At 44.8% G+C, this 17785-nt stretch overlaps 1 protein-coding gene across 6 annotated transcripts in view; it reads right to left on the bottom strand.

Annotated features, from left to right (window-relative positions):
* The window catches only part of CHD9 (chromodomain helicase DNA binding protein 9), a 261384-nt gene extending 252631 nt beyond the window's left edge, over positions 1-8753 (bottom strand). For all 6 annotated transcript variants that reach the window (XM_075536429.1, XM_075536433.1, XM_075536432.1 and 3 more), the window contains exon 1: positions 8635-8753. The gene's annotated coding sequence lies outside the window, so the exon portion shown is untranslated. The remainder of the gene's footprint in view (positions 1-8634) is intronic.
* Positions 8754-17785: the final 9032 nt, after the last annotated feature.

Here is a 17785-nt window from a genome sequence, read left to right as displayed (position 1 = left end):
CAGGGAATACAGAAAAATAAAAATAGAAATAATGTTATTAAAATTTAGCAAATGATTGCCTGATAACTAGTTGCTCTTGAGTAGATACCAACTCAGGGTGACCTCATATGTCTCAGAGTAGAGCTGCACTCTAAGGCCATGACCTTTTGGAAGCAGAGTGCCAGGCCTTTCTTCTGAGATGCCCCTGGCTGGGATCAAACTACCACTGTTTCAGTTGGTCATGGGCTCAACCAATTTTATGACCCAGAGACTCCTAATAAATGCTCTGAATTTGAAGCCTGCTCCATTTTCAATAAAAAGAGAGGCAAACAAGTGTATCAAAAACATTCTAGTACTTCACTGAGACATCTTTTGTTGTCTGTAGTCAGAAAGAAGTGAGTTTGGCCAGGTCAGGAAACCGAAAGGCCAGTGTGATTGGGGGCCTGTTCTGGGGAGGGAGTCTCACATGTGGGGTTCAGGTATCAAAGAGACAATTTAAAAAATGGATTAATTTCCTATGACGAGACTTCCATTTTGTAGTGCTATCTCTACCTCACAAAATCATCTCCCATGTTCCCCACACCATGAGTAACAAACTCAAAAATTAAAATCAGAAGTGTGCAGGAGCAGATGCTGTAGGTGCCCCACCCAAACCCTGGTCCACTCCAGAAGGAACTGGAAGATAGCTTCCAGAAACCCTTGGTTGCTCTTCACTGCTTCTGCCTGAAGTTGTTTTCTGCCCCCGAAGTTGCAGTCGGAAGTAGCAGGGCAAGTTGGGTACAGGACTGTGTTAGTCTGGGTACTTTATAGAGAAACAAATCCACAGAAACTCATATATATAAGAGAGAGTTTTATATAAAGGGTAAATGCACATCAAGAAAATATCCCAACCCAGTGCTGCCCAAACCCACAAGTCCAACATTAACCCATATGTCCGACACCAATCCACAAAGTCCTCCTCCAGCTCACAAAACACACGCAATGATGCCGACTGCAGTTGCACCCTGGTCCGACCATCAGAAAGCAAGAGACCAGAGAACTAGAAAGGCGAGGCTCACCGAGCCATTTATCCCTCCACCCTTCAATTATCCCCGCATGTGTTTATCGGCCAGGTTGGCACAATAAACTAACTACCTCAGGGAGACAGCCTCAAACATCAAGGGGTAGGGGCTGGGGACAAATAGCCCAGGTCCATGCCCTTGGGTGGGACACTTCTGAGATATGATCCACAATCTTCCTAAAGGTCCCCAGCAGCACTAAGGCTCCCTTGATCCTAAGTCACCATCCACACGTTCTTGACTAACTTTCTTTTCAGCCCCGGTTCACTTCATGTTCATACAGGGCTTCAGGGGATCACCTCTCAAACACTCCTGGCAACCAAAACTGTCCTACGAAGTGATTTTGAAGAAATCCAAACTTCTGACATTGGAATGAGACACTAACACAGGAAGCTCCGTTTATCAGGACACTCAAGAAATGGCTGAGAATGTTCGATGGAGATCTTTGGGTCTAGAAGGATTCACCTAGATGGGTGTTACATGCCTTTCTGTCCCTTATGCCATGGTTCTAGATCAGAGATCAGCAAACTACAACCCAACAGCCATTTCTGGCCCCACTGCCAATTTTAGGGCAGCCTGTGAACCAAGACTTGGGGGAGGGGCGGTGTGTGTGTATGTAATTTTATTGGGGGATCATACAACTCTTATCACAATCCATACATACGTCAATTGTGTCAAGCACATTTATACATTCATTGCCCTCATCATACTCAAAATATTTGTTCTTCACTTAAGCCCCTGATATCAGCTCTTTGGGGTTTTTATATTTTTTAAATGGTGGAAAATGCCAAAAGATTCTTTTATCAAAAAAAAAAGAGGAAAAAAACATAAATGCAAATCTCAGGGTTCATGACTAAGGTTTAATCAAAACAAAGTTTTACACTCATCCATTTGCACATCGTACAAGGCAGCTGTGGCCCCTACACAGGCAGAACTGAGTGGCTCTGGCAGGAACTCTGTGACCTACAAAGTTCAAAAGATTTCCTAAATATTCCTTAATAGAGAAAATGGCCCCTGGTCAGGCGTTATCCTGTATGGAAAAGAGGCAGATTGAAGACTGCTCACTCTGCCTGGGGAAGCCCAGTGCTGAACCTAGTCACAGGCAGTTTGTGCTGAGCCACGGAGTCATGTTCCCTACACCTGTGATCGCTTTCCCTATAGCTTCTGCCCAATGCAGGTGCTGGGACTCATTCTCTGAGGCATTTGTGCTCTTCTGAGGACCATGAGATGGCAGAATGATTTGGAAAAGAACAGTGCCAGTGGCCACACCCCCTGATGAACAGAAGCAATGTGGCTGGACTGTCCTTGTGAAAGTTGTTGAATTGGCAAAAATGTTGCTGTACATATACTTACGCGCGCGCACACACACACACACACACACACACTGCCTGCTATTCCAAGTAGTTTCATCCATGCTTCATACCAACCAGTATAAGCCGAAAGGATGGTGGGGTTGAAGGGGCACACTGGAAAGCACGCCTGGCCGTCTGCTTCTAAAGGGCACAGCCTTGAAAACTCTATGCCGTCCTCTGCCACAGATGCGGTCGCTATGACTTGATGGCAGCTAACAACATTCCCTTCAACCACGGTGTATCTTCAGAGTTCTTGACTTTGCAAAGCTCTTGCTATCCCTGACATTTGCACATGACCCAAAGTATGTGAGACGAAGTCTCACCATGCTTACCTCTAAGGAGTATTTTGGCTGTATTTCTTCCAAGACAGATTGCTTTGTTCTGGCAGTCCATGGTACCGTCAATATTCGTCGACAGCACCTTAATTCAAAAGCATCCAGTCTTCTTCAGTCTTCCTTATTTAATGTCCAAGTTTCAGATATAGACGAGGCAATTAAAAATACCATGGCTTGGGTCAGGCACACCCAAGTCCTCAAATTGCAATCCTTGCTTTTCAATAGGTCTTGTGCAGCAGATTAACCCAACGCAATGTGTCATTTGATCTCTTGATTACTGCTTCCATGAGCACTGAATGTAGATCTGAGCAAAACTAAATCCTTGACCACTTCAATCTTTTCTCCATTTATCAGGTTAAGTTATGAGGATTTTTATGTTCTTTACATGGAGTTGTAATCCATACCGAACAATGCAATCCTTGATCTTCATCAGCAAGTACTTCAAACCTTTTCACTTTCAGGAGGTAAGATTGTATCCTTTGAAAATTGCAGGCTATTAAGCTTTCCTTCAATCCTGATTCCCCATTCTTCTTCATATAATCCAGACCCTCTGATGATTTTTTTTGTTCAGCATTCAAGCTAAGTATGGTGAAGGGATGCAACCTTGATGTATCCTCATTTGAACCATGCAGTATGCCATGTTCTGTTCACACAACTGCCTCTTGATCCCATGTATAGTGTCTGCAAGAGCACAATGTATTGTTCTTAGATTCTCATTCTCCCAAAGGCTCTCCATCGTTTGTTATGGTCCACACAGTTGAATGCCTTAAGAATGAGCAATAAAACACAAGTAAACGTCTTTCTGATATTTTCTGCTATCAGTCAAGATCCATGTGACATCAGCAATGTCATCAGCATTATATCTCGTGTTTCACATCCTCTTCTGAATCCGGCCTGAATCTCTGACAGCTCCCTGGCAATACTGCTACAATCTTTTGTTGGATGATTTCCAGCAAAAATTAACTTGCATGTGATATCAATGATACTGCTTTATAATTCATTCATATAGAAAAATCGATGCATTTTAATTGTGGTGATGGAAAAGAAAGTACCATGGACTACTAACAGGACAAACTGATCTGTCTTGGAAGAAGTAAGGCGAGAACGACATGACTTCATCTTACATATTCTGGACATATTGTCAGGAGAGGCCAGTTCCTGGAGAAGGACATCATGTTGGGTAAAGTGGAAGGGCTGCGAGCAAGAGGAAGGCCCTTGATGACTTGAGTGACTCAGTGGCTGCATCAAAAGGGCTCAGGCAAAGGAACATTTGTGAGGATGGCACAGGACCATGCAGTATTTTGCCTGTTGTGCAGAGGGTCCCTATAGGTCCAAGCTGACTCGATCACATGTAACAAATTCATTCTGTTGGGTCACTTTTCTTTGGAATGGGTACAAATATGTGTATTTTCCAGTCAGTTGGCTAAGTAGTTGTTTTCCAAATTTCCTGGTATATTTGCATTAAGCACTTCCAGTGTTTCATCAGCTTGTTGAAACATTTCAATTGGTATTCCAGCAATTACCAGAACCTTGTCTGGGGCGAATGCCTTCCATGAAGCTTGGATGTCATTCTTGCTCATCTGGTTCTTGCTCATATATTAACTCCTGAAGTGGTGGAATGTCAACTAGTTCTTTTTGGAACAATGACCCTGTATTTTTTCCATCTTCTTTGGATGCCTCCTGCCTCATTCAATATTTTGCCCATAGAAGCTTTCAATAACACAACTGAGGCTATAATTTTTCTTTTGTTCTTTGAGTTTAAGTAAGATATGCTGAGTATGTTGCTCCCTTTTGGTTTTCTAATTCTAGGACTTTACACATTTCCTTTTAATATTTGGTTTTGTACTCTTAAGCTGCCCTTTGAAAGTTTCTATTCAGCTATTTGACTGCACCCCCTTCTTCCATTTGTTTTAGCTACTATACAATTAAGATCAAGCTCATGACTCTCTTCTGATAGCCACTTTGGTTCTTTCTTTCTTGTCTTTTAAATGACCTTTTGCTTTCTTCACAAATTATGTGTTAATGTCCTCCCATACACAGGTCATCAGGTCTTCTATCATTAGTGTCCAATGCATCAAATCTGGTTTTTGAGATGTTCTTGAAATTCAGGTGGGATAGACTCAAGTTCGAAGCTTAGCACTCCTTAACTAGTTTTCACTTTTTCAGCTTCAACCTGAACTTGCATATGAACAATTGATGGTCTATGTGTGACTTGTGTTAATTGCTACTATTGAGTTTCTCCATTGTTTCTTCCCACAGATGTAGTCAATTTGATTTCCGTGAATTTCATGTGGAGAAGTCGATGTATATAGTATGCATTTGTGTTGTTGAAAAAAGATATTTTCTATGACCAAGTCACTGATCCTGAAAAATTCATGAAATCTCCAGCCTAGTTTCTATAACCAAGGATCTATATAATGACTATTGTTCCTTTCTTTGTTTCCAACTTTTGCATTTCAGTCACCAATAATTATGATTGCATATTTGATCAATTTCCAACTGAAGCCATTGGTAGAACTCTTCAATTTCTTCATCACTAGCTTTTGTGGTTGGTACATAAATTTGAATAATAGTGGTATAGATTGGATTTTCTTGAAGGTAGAAATATATAATAATATCACAGATCCCTCGTCCTTCAAAATAGTTCTTGAAATGTCCATTTTGATGACTGCAAAGCCATTCCTTTTGATTGCATCAGTCCTGGCATAGTAAACCATATGACTTGCTGATTTAATATGGTCAATATTAGTCTATGTCAGTTCACTAATGTCCAGTATATCAATCTCGTTGCATTCCACTTACTTTTTTTTACAACTTCCAATTTTCCTAGACACTTTCTTTGCACATTGCATGTTGCAATTATTAGAATGTTGCAACTGTTTCTTCTCACCTCAAGTTGTGCCCTATCAGCAAATGAAACTCTCTAAGGCTCCACTCCCACAAGCTTCGCTTCATTCATGTCAGCCTAGTTCACACTACGTGGAGAAAGCAGCTCTTCCTCAGGCACATTTTGAGTGCCTTCTGACCTGAGGGGTCCATCTTCCAGCACCGTCTCTGACAATGTTCTCTTTCCATTCATTAGAACTTTAGCTTCAATGTTTTGAAGCTATGCATAAGGTTTTCAGTAGTTACTTCCTTCATAGTCTGGGAGCTCTTCTGAACCTTGCTCACTAATGCCTAAAATGTCCATTTTTATGCATTTCAGATCATTAAAAAATAACTTGTAGATCATACTTCCAAGATTCATACATTGTAGATTCCATGTTCTGATTATTAATTGATGTTTTCTATTGCGCCCCATCAGCAAATGAAAATCTGGAAGGCTTTCCTCCCACAGTAAGACTTGACTCCATCCATGTCATTATAGTCGAGTCTACTTTGAGAAGGCAACTTTTCCTCAGTGGTATTTTTCGTGCCTGCCAGCTTGAGGATGTCATCTTCCAGCACTATCTCCAACAATATTCTGCTTCTTTGCATGAGGCTTTTAGTATCTGACCATGTTTCAATTCTGCCCATGAGTACAGAATATTCATGACAAAGCTTCCAGCATCACAGCAACGCACAATCCACCACAGTATGACAAAATGACAGACAAGTGCTGGAAACTAAAGAATGACGTAACTTAATTAGTACAGACGACCTGCCTTGAGTATCGTGTCTTTAAAAGAACTATCTATATGGATCAAAGTATCGTGTCTTTAAAAGAACTATCTATATGGATCAAACAGACAGCAATAACTGGGAAGCGTAGATGGGAAACGTACAGGGAAGTTGACTATATGCTAATAGGAAAGGAACAATTCGGAAACGGAGGGTGAAGATGGTTCTAGAACTTGAAGAATGGAATCAGTATCACTGAATTGTACATGCAGAAAATGCTGAATTGGTGCATGTTCTATAGTATATATTTTCAACAATAAAAGGTGATTCTTTAAAAAATAAAATGCCTTGTTATACATCTATCAACTGGCACATAGTAGGTTCTCAATAAGTAATTTTTGAATGAATGAGGGAGACAACTCAGTGACAGTACTTTGTTCACATCAATGACAGCTCATTTCTATTGAGGATCCACCAGGTGCCGGCTACCGCACAATGTGCTTTCTCTCATCTGATGTGGGCAACAGTAGTCTGGAGTCAGACTAATTCAAAATCAAATCTACTGCTGCCAAGTAGATTTCAACTTACAGAGACCTTTCAGAACAGAGTAAACCTGCCCCACAAGGTTCTCAAGGTTATAATCTCTACAGTAGGAGGCTGCCATCATTTTTCTTCCTTGGAGTTCTGGTGGCTTTGAACCACCTACCAGAGACAGACAACCTGCGTTCAAATTCAGCATCTGTCTGTTACTAAGATGTCGTTGCTGCTGTTAGTTTCTGTCAAGTTGATTTTGGTTCATGGAAAACCCATTTAGGCAGAAGATAACTGCTCTGAAGGGTTTTTAAGGTTTTGACTTTTTGAAAGCCGATAGCCAGGCTTACCTCCCAAGTCACCTCTAGGTGGATTTGAACCCATTTTTGACTAGTGGAACACTTAACCATTTATATCGCCCAGTGACTCAATTATGTAACCCAGCTTGCTCATATATCAAATGGGGTTGCATAGTGGGATAAGCATTGAAGGTTGCATAGTGGGATAAGCACTCAAGGTTAGTGGTTCAAACCTACCAGCTGTTTTGTTGGAGAACTATGAGGCTGTCTACCCCTGTAAAGATTTAAGTCACCGAAACTCAAAGGGATCGTTCACCCTACCTTTTAGGGTCACTAAGAGTTGGAATTGACTTGATGGCACTGGGTTTTGTGGGTTAAAGAGTCAAAAATGACAGTACCTAGACAGCATTTAGCACAGCGTCTGATACCGACCGAGTACCGTATATTCTTAACCAGCCCTATCTTTTAGTGTTAATCACCACACCAACACCGAGCGTTATATACTAGCATACCAGTTTCACAGATCAGGGAAGTGAGAACGCGGGGGACTGAGTCGCCTAGAGTCAGACACAAGGAAGGGGTGGCTTCGGGGACCCTAAATCCATGCTGGTAACCACGGTTTGCTCTTGTGTATATTCGTCATCCGCATTCTTGCTCTGCCTGCTCAGTACATTGACCGAATAGAGAGTGGCTCCTTCAACCCCCCTGATTTTCTGAGATCGGGGAGGAGGAAGCCTCCGTGGGAGTCTTCTCTCACATCCCCTTGACCTGGGCCTTTCTGTTCCCTGGCCACTCACCTGCTCAACCCTTTCGGAACCAGTCTTACTGCGGGCATTTTAGTTTGCAATCTTGGATTTGATAGCTCAGAGGCAGAGAGGGATTTCCGGACCCCAAAAGGAAGAAGAAAGAATGGGAGAAATGGCGAGAGAGGAGACAGTGGGAGGTTGGGCTAGAGCACACTTGATCAGCTTTGCTCTCACTCTGTGCGCCCTCCCACTGGCTGCCCATGGGAACCTCCCAGGGGGCTTCCGAGTCGCCCGATGCCCAGGCCCCGTCCCAGCCCGGTTACATCCGAGCGGCTGGGGCTGCGGCATCGGCCTGCTCCTTGCTCCTCAGGTGCTTCCCAAGTGCTGCCAAGTTTCAGAAGTGGTGCCTCCGCCCCGGCACCCGAGTCCCCCGCCGCCGCCGCCGTGGCCCCCTTCTCCTCCCCGGCCGCGGCTTGGGGGCCCGGGCACGCTCTCCCGAGGCGCCGCCGCCCGGGGATGCTCCCGCGGGCGCGTCCCGGGCGGGCGTCTGGCTCTGCCCTTAGGCCCAGCGAGGAGACGCGGGGTGAGGGGACCCTGGAGGCAAAAACACGTGCGGCCGCTCGCACTTCAGAGGTCTCTCTCGGCAAGGGTGCCAGCGGGGTGTCGCCGCCGCCGCCGCGATACCCCGCCACCACAAAGGCGCGAACGGAACACCTGGGGCTGGGGAATCCTACCGTGACCGCCGGCGCTGCCCTCCGGAGAGTCCCCGGAATCCGCCGCCGGGCTCGGCCGCCGCGGGCGCGGGCGCCTCCGAGGGGCCCATCAGGGCGCAGGCGCCACCTAGTGGCCACGGCGGAGGCCGGCGCGGCCCGCGCGGGGAAGCGAGGGGGAGGGGGGAAGCGGGGGCGCGCACAGAGCGGAAATGCAGCTCGGGGCTTCCCACGTGGGCGGCTTCCCACCATGCCGTGAGGCTCGCACGCAGATCCGGGTTGCAGGGGACCACCTTCGAGAGGCCTGGGACCCCAACTCGCTGAGCTTTCCCGGGGCACGGAGGGGGCCAACTCACCCCCCACCCCACCCCGCCCAGCCTGTGATCCATCCCTGGATTTGCTTCTCTGGGCTCAGGAATCGTGCATTGAATTTGCTGGCCACACCTCATTTGGCATGATCTTTCTCTCTTTTATTTCTTTATTCGTTATTTTTGAGATGTGTCTATCCTCTGCTTAGGCATTCGCGTGCCATTTCCCCCCTCACCCCTGCTAACCATCAAAGAATGCTTCTTGTGGTGTGAAAACTTCTTTACTTTTGGTAATCGTGGTCTCCTACAGTGTCTGTCCTTGTGAATGACCTACTTCACTCCGCATATGCCCTTCATGGTTCACGTTCCTCCATACTACGGGGGCGGTGTTTGCGCACATTTGTCATTATTCTTTATCGTTGGATCAGAATCCGTTGTGTGTTTCTTTGTAAATGCTGCAGCATCCAAAGAGGCCAGGACCAGGTTTCTCTTTAGCTCAAGGAAACTTTCCTCAGCAGCAACCCCTCCATTTCCTTTGGTTGAACTTTTCTGAACCCTCCAGTTTGTGGCCGACCCTGTGAACCCTGTGAAGACACAGCCCGGTTCTTCCTTAGGTTGGCAACCCAGGAAGCACTCCTCAGCAAGATTACATTGGTATCCGGGGCAGCGAGAGACGCTGTCTGGGCCAAAAGGTCGCTGTGTGAACCTACCTAGAGTCAGAAGAATGACCTGGCTTCCCACATCTGAAAAGGCACAGCCATCTGAAAGCCAGTGTTCTTCTGCCCTGAAACACATATGGTCTCTGAGTAGGCATTGAATGGAGGGTAACAGGTTTCTGGTCTGTGCTGGCACTGCAGGACCTCTAGCCTCCCTGACTCTCTGACCCTCAATGCTTGTATAACCACCTTATGTTATGTGACAACCACTGCCACCTCTTCATATTTTCCAGTAGCCTCTCTGGGGTTCAATTTAGAACTTTTCTAACTTAAGAACTTAGTATGTACACTACCCACTGATGTCCAGTAGATACCAACCATAGCAACGCTATAGAGACTCTTTAAGTCTTTATGGGAGCAGACTGCTTCTTGTTCTTCCCAAGTAGAGGCTGATGGGTTTGTTCTCGGCAGCCCACCATGCCACTAACGGAATGCCTAGGAGAACCTGGTAGCTGATCATTAAGATCAGGTGACAAATTACTGAAGTGCAGTGTCTGGACAAGTCCCACTTTTCAGGCTTGTTCAGAGCCCAGGAGATTGATTCTCTGTCACTTCCTTTTCCTGAGGCGTCTAGTATATTCATTAGACTGAAATAAGGACATGCTAAAACAATGTTACCCAAATGGGGGACTATTTCAAGTGCCCACTGTTCATTTATTTCTTCATTCCATAAATGTTACCTGTGAACTTAACAATGTGTCCGGCACCTCTCTACAAATGAGGGCTACGGTCAAAAACAAAACACAAAAATCTCTCCCTGAGTGGAGCTGACATTTAATGCAACAAATTAACACCGTTGATCCATATAAAATGCAGTCCAATGTATCGAGTTCTTCACATGGTAAGTAAAGGGTTTATTAAAAATATCAGCATAGTAGGCAGCATAGTAGAGTCACTGGGTAGTGGAAACAGCTAATGTAACTTGGCTGCTAGCTGGAAGTCCACCCTGTGGCACCTCAGCAGAAAGGCCGGGCAATCTTCTGAAAAATCAGTCAATTAAACTGCCCATAGAGCACAGTTGTACTCTGACCCACATGGGGTTGCTATAAGTTAGAATTATCTACCCATGCCTGGCTCATGCCTGGTTTAGTTTAGTATTTTGAAGGCAGAGTGACAGAGACAAGTTTTACATAGTTATATGGGGGATATCTTTTTTCTTTTTTTTTAATCTGGGAGTTGATTTCTTTCTATGACTGTATTTGGGGATAATGTGACCAGTTGAAATTTCAGGCTCCTTGTGAAAGGGACGCCCAGACAAATGCCCTCCTTCCTGTTGCATGGTTGCCCAGGGACGCAGAGTTATGTGTGTGCCTGTTTAATCTTTGGCCTCTCTCCTGGTATAACCTCGTCAAAGTGAGCATCAAGGGAAGAGGATGGAGGGAATGTTGCCCGTAAGCATTGCTTGGAAGGGTCAGGGGCAGGAGTGGTCATTGACAGGGGCCAGCCCTGGTCTCTTCACTGTTGGCTGGGGTCCTGGTGAAGATGAATCAGTCAGAAGTGCTGACAGCCTGTGGCGAGCACCAGCTGGCTGGTCCACTTCCTATTCGTTCACTTTTATGTGTCGCTGAGTCACTTCCAGTCCTGGCAATAGCTCTCCTCCTCCCAGCCTCCTCCACTCTGTACCCAAAGCATGCTTGGGCAAAGTCCTAGATTACAACCTCTGGGATTCTGACGTCAGGCATCGCCTGATGAAGTTTCTTCATGACTTTCTCCTCTGAGCTCTCCTAGCAGTTTTCTCATCCCACTAATCACAGTGTTCTGGAAACTGCAGTTACCAACAAGCCTGTCCTCCGCCTAGGCTGTGGTCTCCTTGAGGGACAGCACTGTGTTGGACAAAGGGAGAAGTAACAGTAACTGATAATGTTTTACGTTAGTCATTAAGAATCTTAGTCATACTTTAGGCAAGTTGTTAGGAGAGGCCCGTCCCTGGAAAAGGATATTCTGCTTGGTAGCGGGTCAGTGGAGAGTTAGACCCTCAAGGAGGTGGATGGATCCATTAGCCACAACAATAGGCTCAAACACGTCAGCGACCGTGAGCAGGGCGCAGGACTGGGTAGTGTTTTGCTTTCTTGGTCATAGGATTACTATGAGTCAGAACTGACTTGACAGTATTTAAGAACAACAAGAATTGTTGAGGGGCCTGGAGTTCAAGGGGGAAGTGCTTGAACCCATCCAGAGGCTCCGCAAGAGAAAATATCTGATGATCTTCTGCCATAAACATGAGAGCCTGGAAAATCCTATGGGGTAGTTCCCTGCTGTGATATGAGTCGCCCAGAGCCAACATCGCCTCGACAACACATCTAACAACAGCAAGAATTTTATATCGACTATTTAGTTTAATTCTTACAATAATCCTATGGGATAGTTGCTACTCGTATTTCCCCCCATTTGGTTGATGAAGCAACTGAGACTCAGCGTGTTTAAGTCACCTATTCAAGTTGTCAGAGCTAGCGACTAATGTGGCCAAGTCTTGAGACTGGATCACTCTGGGGCCCTTTACTACTGTTTTTCTTGAGTCCCTACTATGCATTGAAACCACCCCAGTGCAGGATGGCATTGAGATCCTGGGAAAAGAAGGAGCGCAGAGAAAAGGAAGCAGGGAGACTGAAGATAATCAGATGGAAGACTGCCCATTCCCAGCAGGACACTTGGTCCTGTGAGGTTGGCTCTGCAGAGTGAACGGCGACTTGGCAGGAACATCTTTTGAGGTCAGAGTGTGTCAGTGATTGGCAGGAGTAAGACTAGGTGCTTTCTGGCCATGGTTGGACCTGCACACCCCAACAGTTGTAATGGGGCATAATAACATTGTTCTTCCCACCCCCCCAGAAGTCCCAGGAAGCAATCATCATTAGGTGCATCCAACAGATGTCTAAACTGAGAATCAGAGAGGTTAAGCAATTGCTGAAGGCCACACATCACGGACAGTACAGTGGATCTTCAAGCACAGACTCCTCTCATCCTGAAACTTGGTCCTTAGCACAAATGTATTTCTTCATTTGGCCATGACCCCTTTCTATACCAGCTAACTTTTGGTTGCTGTTGGCTACAACTGATGATCTGTTCCCCTAAAGATAGAAAACTCTATGGAGTGATTTCACTCTGTCATGCAGGGTTCTTCTCAGTTGGAATCGAATCAATGGCACACAACAACGTATTTGTAGGTAGTAATATCTAAGGAAGGAACTCTGATGATGTAGTAGTTATAAATTTGGCTGTGATCTATCTTCAAGGTCAGCAGTTCAAACCCATCAGCTGCTTCTTGGGAGAAAGACAGAGTTATGTCCATACCAGGTACAGTTTCAGAAACATACAGGGGAAGTTCTTCCTTGTCTATCACTATGAGTCTGCATTAACTCAATGGCAGTGAGTCCATCTAAGGAAGAAATTTAGAATGGAAACTATTTTGAATGTATTCTACCCAGGGCCCCTTTTCCTATTGTAGTCTGGCCTCATTCTATTCATATTTTTATAGGTTCAGCTCCAGTGGATGCCTGGGAAGTCTTCTGTCTCTTATTCTTTGTGCAAATAATTTTCCTCCCTGAATTAAAGCACTTCAATTTGGCCTCATACTATAATTACTGCCTCTTCCAAAAGATTCCGCTCCCCTTGAGAGAGCGGGATCCATGTGGGTTGCAGTAGAAGTCATCTATTTGCTCCTCCAGATTCCCTCTACATTTTCTCATAGCTGCTCTGGGCCCTAAGAAACTGACCTAAATGATCATAGCCTTTGATGTCCTCTGACTTCAAGCTCTGGCAATAGGAGCCCTGGGTGAGGTGAGAGGAGAGACGGAGTGTGAGGCTGGGGAATTCGTTCCCCCAGCTTCTCTCTGGGGTGCTTTGGGCTGGCCACACTCCTGACCTACAATCATAGCCATAGAGTATCCTCTACCCATAGAACTCTCTGTCCTCAAGTCCCCCAAAGCCCAAATCATCCCCACCATCAGTGAGGTGATTCTGACTTACAGTGACCCAAGACTATAAATCTTTAAGGGAGCAGACAGCCTCATCTTTCTCCATAGGAGCACTTGGTGGGTTTGAACTGCCCACCTTCTGGTCAACAGTCCAACACTTACCCGACAGCTCTATCAAGTCTCCTGCCCCAAGTCCAGGCCTCTTTACTTATAACACTCAGAGGTTCTCTAAACTACCAAACCAAACTTACTGCCATCAAGTTAATGCTGACTCATGATGACCTGCTGTGGGGTTTTGAGATTGTAACTATTTACAGTAATAGAAAGCCCAGTCTTTCTCCCAAGGGGCTGCTGGTGGTTTTGAACTGCCAACTATGCAGATCGCAGCCCAACACATAACCACTACACTGCCAGGGTTCCTCTCTGGTTACACAACTCCCAAAATGGAACCTTGACCATCTGGTTGAATTAAAGCTATTGAGCAATCTTTCCAATTTCACGCCATCCTCACAATCATTGCTGTATTGTTCCCATTGCTGCAGGCTCTGTGTCAATTCATTTTGCTGAGGATATCTTAGGACTTTTGTTCTATCAATTATTCATTCATTCACTCATTCATTCATTCATTCCCTAGTCCATTAAGAAGGAAACTAGGAAGTATATAAACACAAGCTGGTCTGGGAAAGAGCAGGTAGAATTTCATTGTTGTTTTCTTGTTAGCTCCTATCAAGTCAGACTCCCAATTCATGGGATCCCAGGTGTTACAGAGTAGAACTGCTCTATAGAATTTTTGTTTTTAAATCATTTTATTGGGGCTCGTACAACTCTTATTACAATCCATACATACATCCATTGTCAAGAACATTGGTACATTTGTTGCCATAATCATTCTCAAAACATTTTCTTTCTACTTGAGCCCTTGGTATCAGCTCCTCATTTTCCTTCCCTTCCCCACCCTCCCTCCCTCATGAACAATAAAGTGTTATTATTTTGTCATGTCTTACACTGACCGATGTCTCCCTTCACCCACTTTTTTGTTGTTATAGGTAGATAGGTGATAGGTAGATCATTGTGATCGGATCCCCCTATCTCTCCCCACCTTCACCTTACCCTCCTGGTATGGCTACTCTCAATATTGGCCTGAGAGGTTTATCTGTCCTAGATTCCCTGTGTTTCCAGCTCTTATCTGTAGCAGTGTACATGCTCTAGTCTAGCCAGATTTGTAAGGTAGAATTGGGGCCATGATAATGTGGGGGAGGCAGCATTAAAGATCTAGAGGAAAGTTGTATGTTTCCATGGTGCTCTACTGCACCCTGGCTGGCTCGTCTCCTCCCAGCGACCCTTCTCTATGGGCATGTCCAGTTGCCTTCAGATGGGCTTTGGGTATCCACTCCACACACCCCCTCATTCACATTGATATGATTTTTTGTTCTGGGTCTTTGATGCCTGATACCTGATCCTATGAACACCTTGTGATCACACAGGCTGGTATGCTTCTTCCGTGTGGGCTTTGTTGCTTCTCAGCTAGATGACCACTAGATGGCTTGTTTGTTAATTTAAGCCTTTGCTTATGCACCTGCTTTGTCTTCAGCAATCATGTTGGGAAGGTGAGCATCATGGATTGCCAGGTTAATAGAACAAAGTGTTCTTGTGTTGAGAGAGTACTTGAGTAGAGGGTCAACGTCCATCTGCTACCTTAATACTAAACCTATAATTATATGTACATAGATCTATTTCCCCATCGTCATATATAAATATATTTACATGTGTACATTACTGTATTTAGACCTTTACAAGGGGGAAAGAGAATCAAACTCAACATGAGCATCAGTTCAAAGTCATTCCTATGTGGCTGAGGTCAGACATGCCTCCACCCTCCAACCTTTCTTATCAATTCTGACTCCATCTCTCGGTCCCACGGCACTCTTTACTTCTCTGCTTGGTTTAATAGTTCATTGCGGAGCCACACGCAATTCACACAATTGTGGTTTATTAGGGAAGTTAACAGTTTACAATTTAGGACCAGAAATGCTCAGGATACATTTCTTCCAGTTAGGACAGCAGTCTTTCAGCTGTTCCCACAGTCATGCCTTTCTCTGACCTTTGGTCTCTCAGCCACCAGGCCTTTTGGCCTCTGTCCTACATGGCTGTTACAGACAGACTTCTGTTAGCACTGCTGACAAGAGACCAAACACTATGCCCCTTTGTCATAAGTCTCACACCAAAGGCATTCAGCTCTAGCTCTGTGCGTCAGCAAACCTAGTTCCTCAACTAAGTGCCTGGAGGCGACTCTGCAAGCAAGCTCTCAGCTGTATTCATGTCATGAGCCAGGAAGCCCACTGCTTTGCCTCATGCTCTGGCTCTTGGTCCTGCTGCTGCTCTGGTGGTGTAACTTTTGGTCATTGGATCAAAGGTGTTGATTGTGTTCATTAAGTTCCACTCCTAGCCTTTCTTTCTTGATGGTAGGGAGATTCCCCACATTAGTAGGATGGCAAAATTGGCTAATCCCCACCCACTAGAGGTCCAAATTTTTATAACCAAAATTAGCTCTATTCATTCTGTTAGCTCAAAACCAATCCTTTCAGCATTTTCCCTACCTTTGGTTACCCAGGCCCATCATGAAAACATTATCTGGCGGGTGAGTTACAGAGACTATGGCTAGAAGACTCATAGCAAGTAATCACTGCAGCACTTGCAGAATACAAACATTTGAGTTAACTTTTCACTCAACATAATGCCTTTGAGGTCCATCCTAGTTGTTCCATCTATCAGTTGTTCATTCCTTTTACGGTTGAGTAATATTCCACTGTAATGAGTCTATCATAGGTTTTAATCCATTCACACGCAGGTGGTTTCTAGTTTATTCTTACGAATGCTCATTGCTGTAAAGTCTAGTCTGACTCATAGTGACCCTACAGGATAGAGCATAACTACTTCATAGGCTTTTCAAGGCTTTCAGCTTGATGAAAGCAGACTTCAGAGAGTTTCAAGTGCTGATCTTTCAGTTAGGAGCTGAGCATTTAACCACTGCACCACCTGGGCTTATTTAATTACGAACAGAGCTGCTCTAAATAGCCATGGACTCCTTGGGTGGTACAAGTGGTTCGCGCTCTTCACAGCTAATCAAAAGGTTGGAGGTTCGTATGCACCCAACCTGGTAACCTACTTCTGAAAAACCAGTCAACGGAAAGTCCAGTGGACAGTTCCATTCTGAAATATCTGGGGTTGCCATGAGTCACAACCAATTCAGTGGCAACTGGTACTGATAAACTTTTGTGTAAACTTTGTCTGAGCCTCTGTTTTCCTCTCTCTTGGGTGACTTCCCAGGGATGGGATTGCTGAGTTATATGGTAAGTGTATGTTTATCGACACAGAATCTTGCAATGGACAAAGAATATATGGCATATACGCGCAATGGAATACTACATGTCCCTGAAAAATAGGGATGAAAGCACGAAACTCTGCATCTTAGAGGCCAATTCCCAAAATAGGGGTAGAAAGTCTGCCCACTGACCATGGACCATACACCATGCCCCTTGTAGGCACTTCATATGAACGACCGCATTCTTCTTAAGGTTATCCACAGTTAATTACAGTAGAATGTCTTTGTGTAGTCAATGAAACACAAGCAAACATCTTTTGGGTGTTCTCTGCTTTGCGCCAGGATCCATCTGACATCAGCATTAATCCCTTGTGTTATATCCTTGTGGGAATCTGGCCTGAACTTCTGACGGTTCCCTGTCAATGTACTGCTGTTGGATTTGCTCTAAATTCTAGGTATTTAAACCTAGAATTTGCTCTAGGTATAAATATTTCTCCCTTGTTCCACGACAGAAATTTCCTCTCGGCTTTTAAAACATGGTGGTGGTGGTCTTTTCTTTCTTACTCTTTATTTTTATCTTTACATTATGGTTTTCCTTCTGTTTCACCTGGTTTTGGTTTTTTCTTGTTTCTGTTAGGATTCCCGGTTTATGAAGTACAGAAAGAGTAGATACATAGAGTAGTAACCGATGCGATGGTTTAATGTAGACAGGGGTGTGGCGGGGTGAGGGGAGCATCTAATAAAGGCGAGAGGGGGGAGGAACACTGGAACTGATTGTGATGATGTATACACAACTCTTTTTACAAGCAACCTAACTATGGAAGTGTATGATATGCGAGTTTCGTCTCAATACAACTACTTGGTGATCATTGTTGCTATTTGGTAAGTTTTGTGGGTAAGTTGCCATTTGGTGGTGCT

This window comes from Tenrec ecaudatus, chromosome 18 (genome assembly GCF_050624435.1).
Source record: "Tenrec ecaudatus isolate mTenEca1 chromosome 18, mTenEca1.hap1, whole genome shotgun sequence".
NCBI classification, from domain to species: domain Eukaryota; kingdom Metazoa; phylum Chordata; class Mammalia; order Afrosoricida; family Tenrecidae; genus Tenrec; species Tenrec ecaudatus.
This window is presented reverse-complemented; position numbering and strand designations above follow the sequence as displayed.